Source organism: Lithobates pipiens, unplaced genomic scaffold, assembly GCF_037356315.1.
Source record: "Lithobates pipiens isolate NorthernLeopardFrog02 unplaced genomic scaffold, aLitPip1_a1.2 Scaffold_23, whole genome shotgun sequence".
Lineage (NCBI taxonomy): Eukaryota > Metazoa > Chordata > Amphibia > Anura > Ranidae > Lithobates > Lithobates pipiens.
In genome coordinates, this window is record NW_027507785.1 from 280,713,140 (window position 1) to 280,733,474 (window position 20,335).

The 20,335-nt window shown below is 42.3% G+C and overlaps 1 protein-coding gene across 1 annotated transcript in view; it reads left to right on the top strand.

The window, feature by feature from the left end:
- Positions 1-209: 209 nt before the first annotated feature.
- The window catches only part of RAB3B (RAB3B, member RAS oncogene family), a 161,841-nt gene continuing 141,715 nt past the window's right edge, over positions 210-20,335 (top strand). The window contains exon 1 of the mRNA XM_077453337.1: positions 210-476. The gene's annotated coding sequence lies outside the window, so the exon portion shown is untranslated. The remainder of the gene's footprint in view (positions 477-20,335) is intronic.

Genomic DNA, 20,335 nt, shown 5'->3' on the forward strand with positions numbered 1-20,335 from the left:
AATGTAAAACAGATTCTTTTTCTTTATTACATTTAGCACAAGGAGCAATAATTCTGGCAGTGGCCGCAGCTCCTTTGTAAGCCACTGTAGCATGCACCTTGCACAGACAGGGTTAATTGTGGCAGCTCTCCCCCTGGGATGCAGAACTGGGTGGCTTAGATACACCCTTCTGACGTCATGACAGCTGGCCACGCCTGGAAGGGTTTGCTCCTTGTAAACCTGAGCTGATTATATGAAAGGGGATTTAAACCAGAAGAGAGAGAATGGAAAGTTGCGTACGAGATATGGCCAGGGCTGATCACTAGGAGGCTGGGATCTGACTGCTTGCAGGGAGAGCTGGAGCTGGCAGCATTACAGTAGGGTCAGATAGACAAGACTAGAGGGGGGATTCATTTCACACCAAGGTGGGCTCAGAGCAAGACAGACGTGCCTCTCAGGAAAAATAGAATCCACAAGAAGGCTCCCAGGAGACCAAGGTAAGAAACTTTCCGGACAATCTGTAATAGCTGCTGGGGAACTACAACCCCCAGCATGCACATACTGTTCTGCAGGTCCCTGAGTCCTGCTTTATTCTTGTTAAAAACTTAGCTTTTTCTATTAACTGATCATTTACCTGCACAGTGCATAAGATATGGAATTCTCTTCCACAAGCATTGTTATCAGCATCGATCATTTCCAAAAACTATTAGATGGGCACCTTAGGGACCACAACTTACAGGGGTATACAATGTACTATTAACATATAAGCAAATAATACAGGTTGGACTAGATGGACTTGTGTATTATTTCAACCTCACCAACTATGTAACTATGTAAGAAGGAGTTTGCTTAAGCCCCATCAGATTTTCTACTGATTTTTTCCTTCAAATTTACTAAAACCTTAGGAGTTTCAATTTGTATGCAATCAGGCAGGCCCTTGCACTACATGGTTATGGTAAATCTGAAGACAAAAATCGGCAGAAAATCTGATCGTGTGTATGGGGCTTTAGTCTATCCTAATACATCACAAAGGTGTTCTATGAAGCTCATCACACACATTACAATCTGATTGTAACATTTCTTTTAGACCTGTAGGGATCTGCCTCGTATTACATTGTTTCGGTAAATTTAAGGTTGATTGCACAGAAATTGTATGGTCAGATTGTAACATGTTTGGTATCCCTGACATAATGATTTTAAATTTATATTTCTACACTAATTATTGTAAATGTTTGGAATGTGGCTCTGCGTTCATGCTACTTATGTTGCTTTGCTGTGTTTTGCTAATCTAACACAGTTCATGTATGTATATAAGTCATTAATCTGGGTTGCCAACCGCCATTAAATTCACGGACAGTCTGTAAAATATGTGATTTTCACAATAAGCGTATATTGATTGGTTTACGCAAAAGTTATAGCGTCTACAAAAGGGGATAGTATAGTTTTATGGCATTTTTATTATTATTATTATTATAATATATATTCGTTTTTTTTTATCATGGCACTGTTTTGGGACCATTGTCATTTATACAGCAATCAGTGCTGTAAAAATGCACTGATTACTGTGTAAATGACACTGGCAGTGGGCAAGGGGTTAACCACTAGGGGGCGATGAAGGGGTTAAGTGTGTCCCAGGCAGTGATTCTAACTGTGGGGGGGAGGGGCTACCTAGGATATGACAGCGATCACTGCTCCCGATCACAGGGAGCAGTAGATCTGTCATTACACTAGGCAGAATGGGGAAATGCATTGTTTACAAAGGCGTCTCCCCGTTCTGCCTCTGCACACCGCAATCGTGGGCCGCCAGAGAACAATCAAGTTCCCGGGACCCGTGGGCAGGCACTCGCAGCGTGCAGTGGGCGCACACCCGAAAGGTGGAAAAAATTTAAAGGGACGTACCTGTACGCCTATTTGCCTGCCTGTGCCATTCTGCCGACGTAGATCTGTGTGCGGCGGTTGGCGAGCGGTTCAATTTCATGACGGTTGGTAACCCTGCTATTAATTACTGTAGTCCAGACTTTCTCGACCAGAATACCTCCAGAGCAGCCTTTCTCAATCTTTTTGCCCCAGGGGAACCTTAAAAATGTAAAGCTTTTAGTTCTTGGGGGATCCCCTTCTAAAACAAAAATTACCGTGGAACAGTGGGATAATTGTGCTTACATTTGGTGGCCAATGAGAATACCCCCCTTTATAGTGGTGGTCCAATTTTCCACTCTTACAGGCAGGTAAAAAGATTATTGGTGCCATGTTGCTGGCTCTGCCAACTGGCATTGGCCCCAGAACTATGCAGGCACCATCAAATGGGAGGGCAATGAGCCACAGCTCAAGGAACCACTAGAAACCTCTGGAGGAACCCTATGGTTCCACTGAATCCTGGTTGAGAATGGCTGCTGCTGGTGTTGGGGCCCTTTTACAATGGCTTGTCCATTGATTGATTCCCCTGATCCCCACTGAGCAGGCAGATGGCAGGTCCGTCTCCGCTCACTGTGCAGAGACAGACCTGTCAAAGCCTCGCTGTCCTCTATGGAGATCGGATGAAAACAGACCACCTGTCAATTTTCATCCAATAGGGTTTCCATCCGTCTGGATTTCACAGACAGGATCGGATCTGATATCGATCGGCGGATGTCAGCGAACATAAAGAGACATGGAGCGTCTGATCAGGTCCACCTGAAAAACTGACAGGTGGACATGATGGAGCGCCCATGTGAAAGGGGGCTTAAAGGTTCTTTGAGCTGTGGCTGATTGGCTTCTCATCTGATGATGCCTGCACAGTCTCAGGGCCAATACCACTTGGCAAAGCCATGAGCATTACGGATGGGTTAAGACACAAGTCCAAACTCGCATGAGCTATCCTACCAGGAAGCTGTCACTGCAGACAGCCAAATATAAGTGGCCGGGGCATTCCTCTCCCCACAGCCCCACATACATAAAGGGCGGGGAATGGTTCCACTACATTTGATTGGCTGTCCACAGTGATCGCTTCCTGGCAGGATAGCTCAGGCATATTCAGACTCTGAACATGAGCTCATCCCTGATGAGCATGACGCCCATTCTGACTACCATTGTAAGGTTACATTCACACAGGCAATGGGGGTCAAATAGTATTCTGCGTTCAGAGATAGTAAGGACGCTGCAGCCTATGGACGCTGATGCACTTTGTTCTATGGCCGCATACAAACTGGCTGATTAGCTAAAACCAATTTATGTGCAGCAAGAAGCTCCGCAGAAACGTGTCTAGGGTCAGTCAGAGCCTCTATTTGCATATAACCCCTCAGATGAGTGGCTACACGCGCCACCAGCCATTGGTTTGTACAGAATACAAATCTGACAGCTGTTGCTGTTCACACACACACACACTGTATGCATGCAGCCTTTAGAACCATGCCAACAATCTACTGATTATTGCCAGCGGCTGCTCATGTTAATGTATGTCACAGGGGTAATTTTCACTGGCCACCAACATAAGGGGCATTTTCCCAACAATCCCCAATGAACTTATTTTAGCAGGGGTTCCCTGGGACCTGAACATGATTTTAAGGGCTCCTCTGTGACAAAAAAATAAAAATAAAAAAGTGGTTGCCCTGGCCATTATTGGAAGTAATGAGATGAATGTGTACTACAGTCTTACAGCTGTAGAACAAACATACGATCAATTAAAAGTGTTCCTGTACTGCACAAAGAAGTAATTATCTAAGATGAGGAGGTTGAGCATTTCTGGTCTGCTTTCTGGAGGCACTGTTGGAGCCTCTGAAGGTTTTCTGCAGGCTGTGACTTTCTGAAAGTCAGTATTTGCATAGACTAAGGTGTGTCCTCAATGTACCCTATGTAATAGCACCTGGACTTGTAAGTAAATCACATTGTGGAATAGGGAAGTTCAAGTTGAGACTCCTCTATTTACACCAGTATCTCTGCCCGCAGGCTGGTTGTGATAAGCAAAATACAATTCAGACAAGATCAATACACTACTGCTCCAGGCTGGTCCATCATGTCCGCACGGCAACGGGTGCGCATCCAGCTCATTGCTGAGATAGTAATAAACACGATATGTGGAAGACCGAAATCCAGTAACAAAAGACTTCTTTATTGGTACAAATCCATTAAAGCCAATACAACAGGAAAATTGAGACTTCTATTGTAATGGTTTTAATGGATGTGTACCAATAAAGAAGTCTTCTTTTACTTTAGTGTGGTCATCCACTATCTTGTTCAAGGTAGGATACAGCACATTATAGTACCCAGCATCCACCACTTAGCCTAAATATATTTTGTCTTTTTTTTTCTTCCTGCTTTGTATATAGTGAATTTTATGTATTTCTTTTGAAACTGGTGTTATGCACTTACAGGGATATTTCTGTCAAATTAAGCCAACATGATTGGAGCTTTAGATAATCAATCGTCAATCGTCTATATCTGTGGTGCAGCAGTCACCCCTCTCCCCAGTACAGGCATCAGGAACCTGACCGTCCAATGAACATGTGTGGAGCTCTGTGAATTATGACTGCAATGCATTGAGATTATGGAGAACCGAACAAGCTTACTAAGTTTTTAGCACATGTGCAGCACTTCCTGGTTAACTACAGATCACTGGTTGATCTGTAACTCAGTGGATGAATTAGACATTATTGCAGCCCCCCCCCCCCTCCTAAACAATGTAACAAAATATTTTTTCTTCTTTTAGTCTGCCCTTTCTCCCCCATCCGCCAATCTTGTCTAGGTGAGAATGGTGTCTCGTCTGTTCTGAAGCCTCTTGGGATATGCACATCATGTATCCCAGGATACTTCAGGTTCCATACAGTGGGCCGTAGAAGGACGGACCCGGCTGTATGTCTTCGGGGAGGACCGGGCTGCCTGATCCAGGAAGAGGCAGCCAGTACCTGGTGACATCAGCAATGAAGAGGGCAGAACAAGACATGGCTTGTGACAGAGGCATGGTGGATCATAGCAGGACATCACTGGATTGGCTGGGTAAGTATGAGATTTGGGCTTAACACCAGGTATAGAGGCAAGAGGCATGTAAACCTTTTTTTAACCACTTCCTGACCTGCGTACGCCGATGTACGTTGGAAGAATGGCATACCCGGGATTGTCTCACCGGGAGGAAGAACGGGATGATGCTAATTTAAACAAGCATCTCCCCGTTCTGCCTATTGACAATGTCACTGATCTCTGCTCCCTGTCATTGGGAGCAGAGATCAATGACGTGTCACACACAGCCACGCCCCCACAGTTAGAAACACTCCCCAGGACACACTTAACCCATACACTGCCACCTAGTGGTTAAACCCTTCACTGCCAGTGTAATTTACACAGGAGTGGCACTGGGGTTGCCAGAACTAAGTTGTTTGAGCTTCAAGATTACATTGAATTAAACTCTCTGGTTTTCAGATTAAACATCAAAGGATTATATGCAGGCACCTGATGTCATATGTTGTTGTCTGATTATATTTACAGGGTTACTATAAAGTGAAGCTTTCATGATAGCGATATGGGAGCTGCCATTGGAAATGGTCCAAGTTTTGATCAAAAGTCTATGGACCCAAGCAAAGATCAAAAGTTCAATCAAAGGTCCAAGGTCCAAATCAAAGATCAAAAGGTCCACGTTTTGATCTTGTCATCCTGCTTTTAGTGAGTCCTGTCCTGACTTTACTGGCTGCATACTTTTTTTTTTTTTAAAGTAAGTGCTTCATGAAGTAGACAGCAATGGCAGTTACCTTATTTCTCTTCCGACAGGTCCTGATGGTGATGACTTTGAGAAATGTCAGCATATACATAGGGGATATGTAAATCCTATGTAAATGCTGATGTTCTAGTAAACTCCTCTTGCTGTGTGCTGGAACTCCGTTTAGCTCAGTGGATGTTGTGTGACAGTACCTCAAGGTCAATGTGCAAATGCAGCTTGCTTTCAGATATATTTGAGATCAGATTGCGACACTTCTCAGATCATTCAGGGGTTCATTAACAGGTTTATTTCATCTGCATTTGTTAGCCTTTTATCCATTTCCTAAGCTGCATAAGTCTGCTTCAAGCTGCTTTTCCATTCCTTATGGACTTGTATAAATAGAGAGGCAGTTCTGATGACATCAAAAGGCCATTGACACAGTCCCTATACCTCCTATTCCATTAAAGTTGGGTTCACACCATGTGGCCCCCAGTAGGGTTCTGGTGCATCCTGGTTCACCGTTTCACCATTTCAGGTTCAATTTCAGCCAGAATGTTTGGCTGAATTAAGACCTGAAAAGGACCAAAAGACGCAAATGTAGAAATTTACACCTGAGCCGCAGCGGAGATATGCGAACCAACTCCATAGAGAGCTGGTCAAAATCTCCTTCTATTGTGAATTGGATGGTGTGAACCTAGCCTAAAACGCTGGTTCATATTATTTTGTTGTCTAATGACAGGTTCACTACTAAATATATTTAAAAGGGAAATTCAGGATTAAAAAAAATTGAAAAACATTTATACTCACCTAGGTGGATGCAGCATTGATCTGATTCTGCATCTGTCCCCCACGGGTTCTGCAGTGAGAACTGAGCGATCAAACAATGCTGATCACTCAGTTCCCCCCTCCGCTCTGAGTAGAGAGTTGTGGCTCTCTGCTCTCCTCTCCATTGCTCACTGGAGCGTTGGGCTATAGAGGGGGCGGGAGGGGCTGGCTCAGTCTCTCAGTGGATCACTGAGAGAGGATTAGTTGGCTGGTCCAGGCTTCTGAGTGGATCCTTGACCATATGATTGGAATCTTTCCTGAGCCTGAACTGGCTGAGTGACATCAGCCAACAGCGGGCTTTAGCCAGCTGTCGGCTGAAAACCGGTCACAGGAGTGCAGAACGAACTGCACTCCTGTGATGCATATCCAATACTTTGGCCATACATCTCCTTTAACAGAATTCTATAGTCACAGCATATACTTTAATTTTATACATTGTAATAAAAATACAAACAATAGTTATTTTGATAATCCCAGTATAAACGTACTTGAAAAATCTCCTTTCATGTTGTAAATTGTGCCTTGTCTGCTGGCCGTCTTCACAGCTTCCTGGATTCCCTACATGCAGCTTTTCCTCTGCTGTTTACTTTCAACTCCTAAGGGTTCATTAAGACGTGTAGGAAATATGAGTGCCCATTAACGCACCCAATGCATCAAGATGCGTTAACGGCATGTTTCTTGTGTATATTTGACATTTTTGCACCACGTTAAAAAAACTTTGCCAGACAACCCCCCGTGTTAGTTTTCTATTGTATGGACTTTTGCATTATCATCTCGGCTAGTAACGCTTTCTTTATTATTATTCTTTATTAAAGGGAAAGAAAAAAGTCTCCAAACATTATAACATACATATCTTAGTAATAATAGTAATTCATTCCTATCCTACAAGATAAACAATATTATTCAACAATATATTCTTCCATATCATCGAAATCAACATATTAATCTGGGTATGTTAACCTTCTCAGTCATGAACTCTTGAACAAACGTAACCTAATCCCAGTTTCTTAATCTAGAGTTAGTACAGGCATACCCCACTTTTAAGTACACAATGGGGTTTATTTACTAAAGCTGGAAAGTGCAAAATCAGGCTCACTTCTGCATAAAGAAACCAATGAGCTTCTAACCCCAGCTTGTTTAATTACGCTTTTGTACTAAAACCTGGAAGCTCATTGGTTTCTATGCAGAAGTGAGCCTGATTTTGCACTTTCCAGCTTTAGTAAATAAACCCCATTGTGTACTTAATAGTGGGGTATGCCTGTAACGCTTTCTAAAAACATCTCAAATATGTTGTAAATGTCATAGAGGCATTTGTTGCACATTTGCAGCATGGTTGAGGCACATTTACATTTACATCAATAGAAGTGTTTGGGAAGCACGTGATGGTAATGCGACCATGTGAACAACACTAGGCATTGCAATTCATACAATTTTGACAGGCGTTCATGAAGCTTCAAAAATGCTTAATGAAATACCTGCTTTTGAAGCTAGTGTAAACTTAGTTGAAGAACTACATATCCCATGGTACCATGCTGTCCAAAATCAGTGATTCCTATATTGACTCCGCCTCCTGAATCTCCTCCTCTCAGCACCTCTGTATTTAAGAAGTGTGTGACACAGCAGTGCCTTCTCACACTGACTGAGTCACAGAATTCAAGGAAGTAAATGTTTGGAGATCTTCACAATGCATTGCTCCCAACTGTCCCTGATTTCGAGGGACTGTCCCTGATTTGGCGCAGTGTCCCTCTTCCCCCCTCACTTGTCCCTCATTTTGATCTGATCTATATAGATGTATATAAAATGCACTTTTTATCTATCAAAAAGTGTTTCCCAGTGCTAAACCTTTCATCCGATTTCTAAATTGCTGCATTTGTAAATTCCAAAAAGCCAATATAAAGGAATAGTAACGGTAAAAAAGCACTTGTGGGTTTAACCAATCTTTTACTTTTTGTACAATTCTCCTTTAAGGGCGTGTCCTATGCCTGCATACTTTTGCTGATGGGTGTCTCTCATTCCCATCTCAAAAAGTTGGGAGGTGTGATAATGTACGTTTACAAACTTCAAGATCCTTCAGAATAATGTGATTAAGCAAGAAATAATCAAAGTACAATGTGGAAATAAATGAAATGCTTTATTAACCACTTGCCGACTGCCCTTTAGCAGTTTTACTGCTACAGGGCGGATGCTATGTGCAGGATCGTGTGTGTGTGCGTGCTATATATGTATGTATATATAGATATATATGTATGTATGTGTGTATGTGTGTATGTGTGTATGTGTGTATGTGTGTATGTATGCAGGTATGTGTGTGTGTGTATATATTCACACCATCCTAGCCAATCAGTGGGTACTGCAAACTCTGTGTGCTGGCACCTGCCTATCATCCTGTAGAGAGGTAGAATGTCAGCCTGCCTATGTAAACAAGAAAAATTGCCGTTCTGACAGGAAAAAAGGCATGGATCCCATATTCCTGCAAAACAGGGACATGGATCCATGTCTTGCCCCAGTAGAAGCACTCCCCCCCACTGTAATAAAACACAGGCTAAGCACACAGTTAACCCTTTATTTGCCCCTGATGTTAACCCCTTTGCAGCCAGTGTCATTAGTAAAGTGACAGTGCAATTTATTTATTTATTTTTTAGCAATGATGACTGTATTAGTGTCACTGGTTCCCAAAAAAGTGTCAGTTAGTGTCCGCTTTTTTGCTACAATATGGCAGTCCCACTATAAGTTGCTGATTGCTACCATTACTAGTAAAACAAAAAAAAAAATATCATAAATATATTGCATAGTTTGTAGACGATATAACCTTTGTGCAAACCAATATACGCTTATTGGGATTTTTTTTGTACCAAAAATATGTAGCTGGATACATATTGGCCTGAATTGATGAAGACATATATATATATATATATATATATATATATATATATATATATAATATTTTTTTTAATTCTCAGTCTTTTTTTGTTAATAGCTCAAAAAATAAACGCAGAGGTGATCAAATACCATAAAAAAAAAAAGCTCTATTTTGTGGGAAAAGAAAGACATGAATTGTACAGAGTTGCATGACAACGCAATTGTCAGTTATAGTAGCGCAGTGCCCTATTGCAAAAAAGTGGCCTGGTCATGAAGTGGGGGGGTAAATCTTCTGGAGCTGAAGTGGTTAATCAGGTACACTTGTTGCATTCATCTAACTCTGTCCTGATGCCACACTGGCACTTGTCTCTCCTCCTCCTTCCTTGTTTCTTATATGTGTAATCTCGGGGGAAATTGCCACATGAGGATGACGCTTGTTACTGTAGGGTGCTGTAATGTATATTCCTACATTCATTGAATGTGGGGCTAAAATGGTTAACTAAGAAGTCTACAAGGTGAGCGTGTTGGTGATGGCTGACATCAGTTAATGAGTAAACAGCATGGGGGATTTAAAGGTTGTATTTACCAATACTTCAAAGTAATAAACAGGTGATGCTTTCCCTATACTGCAATAATTAAATACTCTGTAGAAATTACACTCACCAACGTTTCTGAAAGTAACATTTCTTGAATGAATCGGTCTCATTATTTATTATGTCTAAATACCGCTAATCAAAGGCTTTAAAGTGAAGTGCGTGTGCTGGAAGTGACCTGGAAGTTTGCAGATTTCATAATACATTTCAGGCATACTGGCATTAAAAGTAATTATGAATCCCTCTGTGCCTCGTGTACAGTGAAGTCAGCTTGTTTTCTAACTTGTTTATATATTATTTTTTAGACTTTGATTTGTAAATGCAGAAAAAGGCAATCTTGTGTAGGTCTCCGGGATATTGGCACTATACACTGAAGATCAACATTAGAGAGCAATCTACAATTTCCTAAATTTCAAGGTCACTGCCTCGTCCTGTTTGAAATGATCTAAACAGGAGTAAAAGATCAGTTTTGTTAAAGGATCACTAAAGGCAAATATTTTTTTTAAAGAACAAACATGGACCTGATCTTTCCAGCGACGAGAACGAGCACAGCAGCTCCAGCCACTGTCTCGGGTCCTCATTGGATAGATTGATGGCAGCAGCCATTGGCTCCCGCTGCTGTCAATCAAATCCAATAACACAGGGGGCGGGGGCCGAGTCCTGCTGTCTGTGTCAATGGACGCAGCAGCAGGACTCGGGAGTGCGCCCCGCACGGGCGCCTCCTTGGAATGCGGGTCCCTCAATGGGCCACTCAATGCGGGGAGGAACCAGGAGCGCAGCTGGGGGAACCCAGAAGAGAAGGATCACGGCCAGTCTGTGCAAAACCCTTGCACAGAGGAGGTAAGTATACCAGGTTTGTTATTTTAAAAAAAAAACACCTTTACCTAGCAGCCTAACTATCCACTTTTCTCTGACTTTAAAAGCTGGTGAGTCGTTCTAAAGTGACTGAAACCCTCCAGCAGCAGGTTGTCCAGATGAAGGCCAAAGGGGTGACCCTTTCCACCATAGAGATGTTTGTCATTCCAAATCTGTGATTTCTACAATATTGCTTTTTTCCAACGTCACTCATTCAAGTCCCCCAAGAAGGCTGGTCGTCCACGAAAGACAAATGCAAGAGAAGACAGGATAATGCGGAGAATCTCAATAGGCAATCAGTTCAACACTGCAGCTGTGATTGCTCGCCAGTTCAGTGCCCAACAGAGTAAGGATCTGTCTCGTCATACAGCGTCTCCCCGTTTAAGAGACTTTGGATTGAAAGCCCGCTATGCAGTGATCAAACCTCTCATTAGCAGACAGAATCAAAAGGCTAGACTAACCTTTGCATGTTGTGTGGACAGAGACAAACTGGTCCAAAGTTTACTTTAGTGATGAAAGCAAGTTTAATTTATTTGGTTCTGATGGGGAAACATTATGTTCGTCGTTAAACTGGGGAAAGGCTGAACTCAAAGTGTGTAAAGAATCCACGGAAGGATGGAGGGGGTGAGTCATGGTTTGGGGAATGTTTTCTGCAGCAAGAGTTGGGCCTCTTATACAGCTACATAGCAGAGTGAATACAAATACAGAGCCCCACCCCCCCATTTTGAGGGCATGCAGCCTGGTAAGGTTCAGGAGGGGGGGGCTTGCTCGTCCCCTCCCTTTCCTGACCTGCTGGGCTGCATGCTCAGATAAGAGTCTGGTATGGATTTTGGGGGGAACCCCACACCATTTTTTTGGTTTTACAATCAGCTGGGAAACTCGCTGACAGCTAATGACTCATTGGTTGTTCAGGACGTGGCGGCCGACTTTCCAGCCCCCTCCTTGGCAACCAGCTAAATACAGTGTAAAAAAAAATGTCAGTGTTTCTGCAGTGCTTTTTGCGGCACTGGCCGTCTTTTTGGACATGCAATTTTTTCCCGAAAATTGCCTGTCCAAAAACACGGCAAGTGCCGCAAAAAGCACTACAGAAACTTTCAAAAGCAACATGCATAGATCTGAATCGAGCCTGAGAGACTCATGATGTCCAGTCATTCAAAGCAAGGACCTGTAGTCATGGGTGTCTGCAGGTAGGGGCAATGGAGGTCAAGTCCCTCCCCCCTTCAATCAGGCATTGAATCGGCACTGTTAAATTTAGCACATTGGCATCGCTATGGGGGTGCGGGCAGCCCACACCCAGGTGCCACCCGCCAATCAGGTGACACCATTGAGGTGCTGTCAAGCCCCCCCCCCCCCCATCAGTGTAGTGTGACTGCAGTCTCTTTTCTCTGCTCAGTCCAGCAGAACTTGGCGTAGCTGTGACAGGAGAAAGGCGAGCTGCGGGCTGTCAGAGGTTCTCCCCCCTTCTCCTGTCAGGGAAAAGAAACGGTGGCTCTCGCTAGGTTCGCCACCCAGCTTCCTGCCCACTCTGTTCCTTCCCCTTTGGCCATAACTGAGGGCCAATCAAAGGAGACTAGGAGAGCATCATGGGGTATGTAGTCTCGAAGATTGGCGGTTCCATTTTTCACAGGGAGGAGCCACACTGCCGAGTGCCACCAGAGAGAGAGCCGAGCACCACCAGAGAGAGCCACACACCGCCCAGCGCCACCAGAGAGAGAGAGAGAGAGACTGAGCCACTGCCTGGGTACAGACATGCTACACTACTGACCAGAGTCTCCCCCGGGGAGCCCAGAGTAAGCGATCGTCCATCCGGAGGGATCACTGCTCTTGTTTCGCTGGGACTGGTAAAAGGGCCATATCGGCCATTATCTATAACTTATCCTAGGGACTGTACTACATCTGCAGTCTCTGACCATGATAATGTGATAATGACATTGTCGAAAAGGGGCAGCACATGGGTGACCCTAAAATGATGCTGCCCCCCCCCTGAAAAGTTCTGCGGATGCCCATGCCTGTAGTATCTACCACCCCACCCCTAGCATTCTTCCTAGGTAATCCTAATTTTCCTCCTGCTTTTAGAAATTGTAACCCTTTCCCTCTATGGAAATTATATAACCTCACTACTTTCAAATCTCAGATAATAATAAATTTCGCTCTTTCACTGAACTATGTGCAGTACATAATCTCCCACTATCAGAATTACCGAAATATGTTCAAATCAAAAAATTGTAGCACAAATTCTATTCCCTAACTCTACAAACTCCTTAACTCTCAATTTGAGCAAATATGTATTTCCTCACCAAGAGATAGAGGATTGATCTCTCGCATTTATATCATTGTTTAAATCAATTCTCCCTCTCAGAAAAATCAAAACCAATGCTTCAATGGGAAATCGACTTCAATATCAGATTGGAACACCATGATACAGAACCTATTAAAATATACCCGGTCAATATCAGTCAAAGAAACAGCCATCAAGCTGCATAATACCAGATAGTATCTAACCCCATATAAAAGAAACTAATTTTACCCATCTGCTTCACCCACATGCTTCAGGGGATGTCCAGATCAAAGTACTTTTACACACTTTTTTGGAACTGCAAAGTTCTGAAACCCATATAGCAACAAGCAGCTACCAAAATTGAACAGATAATGGGCAAAACAATTGCCCTCACCCCTCAGATGTGTTTATTGTTTGCATCTCTACCAGATTTACCCACACACAATCGATTGATACCCACCTTGTTCAATTCCATTCATTGGACAATAGCTTTTAATTGGCGTTCAACAACCGTTCCATGGCCTCAGATGATAAACAGAATGGAACAAATAAAGCTCTCGGAACACATCCACCATACACTTTTTGACACCACGCACATTTTTTTTTTTTTAAATGGATCCCCTGGGACATAACATTACCTTAAAGTGGTTGTAAACCCTTACAGACTACTTTGTGCTACAAGTAAGCCTATAGCCAGGCTTACCTGTAGCTACCCAGGATACCTCCTAAGCCTGCATGGTTTAGAAGATGTCCCCTGTAATCGTATGTGCCAACGTTATTGGGACATGCGCACTGACACAAACTGAAGCAATGGCCAAAAGTGAGTGTGCCGTTACCACGCACATGTGCGGGAGTGACATCATTGCGAGCCCCGATACCCGGAAGTAACCCTCGGGAGTGAAGTCGCCGGCCGGTGCTGTGTACGGCCACCGCAGCCTTTGATCTCAGGTGAGTATTACCTCAGGTGAGTATTGATCTCAGGTGAGTATTACATAATGAGCTAGTATGCTATGCATACTAGCTCATTATGCCTTTGTCTTTCAGGTGTTAGGTTTTTTGTTTTTTCAACATGGGTTTACAACCACTTTAATATTTCTTGATATATTCTTATTCCAAATGTCATAAAGAGAACGCTATAATAATATACAACCTTATAGATGACGCACAATATATTTCATTCCCATTGTTCCGCTGTTCTATTGTTGCTCTATATGTACGCATGCCTAAATTTGAAATGCATATATATATATATATATATATATATATATATATATATATATATATAATATATATATATATATATATATATATATTATTTGTATTCTTTTTATTCTTTTACAGTAATAGTTTGTAAACAAAAAAGCAAGGGCCTGTAGACTTCCTACTAATTGAGTGTTGTAACCTTTAGAAATGTTAATTGTAATCCTTCTCCGTGCTACAATCATTGCTGTTCTCTAATTTTCATCATTGTGTTTTCTACAGAATGAAGGTTTTTTTTTTTTTCGTTTTTTTTTCTCTAAGTATATTGGTTATTTTGAAAAACCCTGTTCTATTAGCATGATGTAGCCACAACAAAAATTCCATCAAATGGTGAACAATGAAGATTCTATTATTTCAGAAGAAAATAGTGTTTATAAATTGTTCTCTAATTTTGATCTCCAGTGTAGATACATAGTTCCAGTGCATCAGATGCTTCTTCAGTTTGTATTATGATCCTTAGTAAACACAAGTTTCATGGGCCCTGTTCAGCACACAGTGCAGACTGAACACAAAGAAGTGCACTGGTGCTGGAAACCACTTACCGTCTGCATCAAAGCCCGCATTTACAACCACCATTTCAAAAAGGTTGGGACGCTGTGTAAAATCTACATAACAGAATACAATGATTTGCAAACCTCATAAACCCATATTTTATTCACAATAGAAATTAGAAAACATATCAAACGTTTAAACTGACAAAATGTACCATTTTTTTAAGGGAAAAATTGTAATTTTGAAATTGATGAGAGCAACACATCTGAAAAAAGTTGGGACAAGGCCATGTTTAGCACGGTGTAGCATCTCCTCTTTTAACACTCTATAAACATCTGGGAACTGAGGAGACCACTTTCTGGAAATTTGGGAGAAGAATGCTATCCCATACTTGCCTGATATATAATTCTAACTGCTCAACAGTCCTGGGTCTTTGTTGTATTTTTCATTTCAAGATGTGTCAAGTATTTTCTGTTGTTGAAAGGTCTGGACTGTAGGCAGGCCAGTTAAGCACCCGATGAAATCATGCTGTTGTAATAGATTCAGTATGCTGTTTAGCATTGTCCTGCTGAACAATATCCAAGGCCTTCCCTAAAAAAGGTGTAAACAGGATGAGAGCATATGCTGCTTTAAAACCTGGATATATCTTTCAGCATTGATGGTGAATTTCCAGATGTGCAAGCTTCAAATCCATACGCACTATTGCACTTCTATGCCATCAGAGATGCAGGCTTTGGAACTGAACACTGATAAAAAGCAAGAAGGTTCCTTACTACTTTAGTCCGGAGGATGCAGCATTCATGGTTGTCAAAACTGTCAAATTTTGATTCTTTTGGCCACAGAACAGTTTTCCACTTTGCAATATACCATTTCAAATGAACTTTGGCCCAAAGAAGACAGCGGCATTTCTGGATGGTGCTCAGATATGGCTTCTTCTTTGCATGGCCAAGCTTTACCTTGCATTTTTGGATGGCACTGTGAACTCACAGACAATTGGAAGTATTTCTGAGCCCATGCAGTGATATCCATTACAGAATCATGCCTGGTTTTTAATGCAGTGCTGTCTGAGGGGCCCGAAGATCACAGGTGTCTAATATTGCATTTCAGCTTTATGCACAGAGGTTTCTCCACATTCTCGGATTCTTCAGATGATATCATGTAATGTAGATGATGTTATATATAAGGTCTTTGTATTTTACGTTTGAAGATTTATTCTGAAATTGTTGACAATTTTTAGACACAGCTTTTCACAGATTGGTGAACCTCTATCCATCTTTACCTCTGAGACACTCTAGGGCAGTGATGGCAAACCTTTTTGAGCCCAAGTGCCCAAAACAGCGACACAAAACCAACTTATTTATTTCAAATTGCCAACACAAAATTAAACCTACCAGCGGCTCTGTACAGAGGATGGGACTGATCATCCCTCTGAATGAGCCCTAAGGGACCAAAAAAAGTACAATTCTGCCAGAATACAGGGTTCAGGAATGTGTTTTGCTCAGAATACAGGGTTCAGGAATGTGTTTTACTCAGAATACAGGGTTTAGGAATGTGTTTTGCTCAAAATACAGGGTTCAGGACTGCGTTTTGTGCAGAATGTATGTTGCACTGTGCAACATAGACTGACCTACCTGACACATACTTCCTGCACTACACACACACACACACGCGCGTGCACGCGCACGCACGCACACGCACACACACACACACACACACACACACACACACACACACACACACACACACACACAGTGCAATGTAGATCAGAGGATCCATCCTCCTCCTTACCTCTCCATGGCCTCATCATCCATCACATCAGTGCTCTCCCCAGCACCGGTCAGGCAGTATTGCAGGAGTCCCCACCATCCAGCTGCTCCTTGGTGTCCCAGACACCGGGAGGTCAGCTAGCATCCACTGCTCCTCTCCCATGGCCATGGCTGCTCCGGGCACTGCCCCTCCCCCTCCGCTGTTTTACAGATCGCAGTGCATTTGCCAGAGGGACAGGTTGTACAAAAGTAGTCCTGGGGCAGGGGGAGCTGGAATCACCAGAGATGTAGGGGTCCGGGGGAGGCAAGTAGCACAGACCCTCGCGATGGCAGAGGAAAATTCTACACCCCCCTAAATGTTGCAAAAGTGACTGCCTGGGTGGGGGATTTCCCCCCTTATGCTGGCGGCATGCTGCGTGCCCACAGAGAAGGTTTGGCGTGCCAGCTATGGCATCACTGCTCTAGGGGAATTTACTAAAACTGGAGCAGCCAGAATCTGGAGCAGGTGTTCAAAGCAACCAGCCAGCTTCTATCTTCAGCTTGTTCAGTTAGGCTTTGAAAATGAAAGATAGAAGCTAATTGGTTACTGTGCACAGCTGCTCCAGTTTTTAGTAAATTTCCCTCTGATTCTCTAAGATGCTCTTTGTATACCTAATCATGTTACTGCAAAATATTCTTCCAGCTTTTTCTTGTTAGCACCACTTATTTTGCCAGCTTTTTGTTGCCCTGTACCAAATTCTCTGAGACATGTTGCTGTCATCAATTTCAAAATCATCTTATTTTTTTTCCTTAAAATTGTATATTTTCTTAGTTTAAACATTTGACCACCACCTAAGCTGCATGAGCCGGCTTCAAGCTGCTTATGCATTCCTCGTTGACTTGTATGAGGTGAGAAGCAGTTTTAATGCCATTAAAAGCCTATTTACACAAGCCCCATACCGTCCCTCCTATTCCATTTAAAAAGCTGGTTCATATTGTTTTATCTACTGACAGGTTCACTACTAAATATATCCACTTCAGTTCCGTCACATTTTTCCCCTTCATGGCCAGGCCATTTTTTAATTACTTGCCACTGCGCTAATTTAATTGGCGATTGCACGGTCATGCAATGTGGTCCCAAACAGAATTTATATATTTTTTTTACACAAATAGAGATTTATTTTGGTAGTATTTGATCACCACTGGGTTTTTGACTTTTTTGTGAAAAAAAAAAAAAATTGGAAAAAAAAACAACAATATTTTTTACATTACGCTATAAAAAATTTTTTTTATAATAAAAAAATAAATCCCAATAAGTGTATATTGATTGGTTTGTGTGAAAGTTATAGCACCTAATACTATGGTGTATGTGTGTGTGTGTGTGTATATTTATCTATCTTTTTTTTATTTTACATTTTTTTTTTTCTTATACTACTAATGGTGGCAATCAACGATTTATAATGGGACTGTGATAGTGCAGTGGGCAATCTGACGCTGGGGGGAACTTACATCACCAGTGACATTAATACAGTGATCAGTGCTAATACTATAAACTGTCACTGTACTAATGACACTGGCTGGGAAGGGGCTAAGATCTAGGGCAATCAAAGATTAAATATGTGCCTAACTATGTATAAAGTGTGCTGCTTTTACTAATTGACCTCTAAGTTTCTCATGCGCACCCTTAACAGCAACACAATGCTAATGGGACCATGTGAGCAACACTGGGCATTACTATTCTCTCAACTTTGGTAGGCGTTCATGGAGCTGCCAAAAATGCTCATGGAATGCCTGTGTTCCCTCAGATTAGGTGACCCATCAGATTTGGTAACGGAAGTGATGTTACCAGCAAAAATGCTTATTGCGCATGTGCAATGTGTTCCACCATGGCCAATATGTGTTCCAATAGGGTTCCTATTCTGACACACGAAAGTGGCAGCGGACATCTTGTTACACCCAGTCAAGTCTGGAATTTCACTCTTGTTTTAGCAGTAAAGTCAGCTTATATAGGGGAATACAGTATTGTAAATCTGTGATGCTGTTTTCGCGTTAAATTTGAAAATCCGGGGCAAGGCTGCAGTCAGAAAGTGGTGATGGCCATCTTGGTACACCCTCAGTCAGTTGTGTTGATATAGTGTATTCCAGTATATGTAAACTCAGTTTTAATGCTAAAATAAATGTGGCATTCAAGACTTGCTTGGGTGTAACAAGATGTCCGCTTCCACCTTTGTGTTCTGTCAGATTAGGAAACCTATTGGAACGCATAGCGCAGTATGCATATTTTGTGTTAACATCACTTTCGTTATCAAATCTGAAGGGTCGTCGCATCTTCAGTATCAAATCTGAAGGGTCGTCGCATCTTACGGAACACCTGCTTTTAAAGCTAGTGTAAGCTTGGTCTAAGAACTACATATCCCATGGTACTTTACTGTCTGCAAGCAGTGAATCCTGTAGTGACTCCGCCTCCTGTAGCTCCTCCTCTCAGCACCTCTGTAGTTCACAAGGCAGGTTCTGTGCAATGTATGACACAGCAGCGCCTACAAACAGGACATAGCGACTACGTGGAAGTAAAGGAAGTAAATGTGTGGGGAGCTTCACAATGTATGTTTACAAACCTCAAGATCCTTCAGAATGAGTAGGCAAGACATAATCTAAATACAATGTGGAAATGAATGTAAGATTTTACATTTTGACCATAGATGCACTTTAATAATCAGGTACACTCATATATTCATCTATCTTTATTGTGATGCCACACAGGCACTTGTCTCTCCTCTTTCCTTGTTTCTTATGTGTGTGTAACCTCGGAGGAAATTGCCACATGAGGTCTATGCTTGTTATTGTAAGGTGCTATAACGCTTATTCTTACAGCTGCAGTGATTGGTGAACTATATGCGGCCTGTAAATGCACAGCCCTGGCAGATGGATCACACGACACCTCAGCACTGAGTGGCCTTTCACTTTTATGAATGCCCTTCCTTCCTTCCTAAAGGTAGATATACTCACTCAAGTCCCCTCTTTAGGTCCCTTGTCATCACCAGCCCTGGGTAGGGGGACCGCTGATCCAGTTCTGCGTTTGCCGCCAACCCCCCAAAACTGTCGATCCTGCATGATGATGTTGTCCTCTTTTGGATACTGAGAGAACCTCACTGCTGGACAGCCATGTCATGTCAACTGTCCATATCATGCAGGCACTGATTTGGATACCTAAAAAAGGACCCTTCCAGGAAGTAAATAGAAGAGGAGAAGGCTCAGTGCTGCAGCGCCACGTGACTACCACTTAAGGTATATAAAGGGCCTTTAGCTAGAGAAATTACATTTTTTTTTCTTTACAGCAATCAGATAGAGGGGGGTGATAGGTGAAACCCACCTCAGAGTGGAGCTTTGAAAGGTAAGTTCACCTTAACCAAAAAACGGCCTATATCAGTAAGAGGCCCCTCTAGATAAAAACAAATCGTGCAGCTTTGACCAAAGTTAAGCTGGCCATGCACCATACAATTTTCTTATTCAATTTCCTTTAGATTTACCTTTAACTGTGTAGTACAAGGGCCTGCCTGATTGCACACAGTGTGAAAGTGTTCAGATTTGACCTCATATTATATGGTTTTGGTAAATCTAAAGGAAATCTATAGAAGAAAATTGTATAATGTATGGCCAGCCTTAAAGTGATTCTAAAGGTTGCAATAAAAAAAAAAAAACAAAAAAAAAACAAACATGTTATACTTACCTGCTCTTTGCAATAGTTTTGCACAGAGCAGCCTTGATCCTCTTCTTTTTGGGTCCCTCA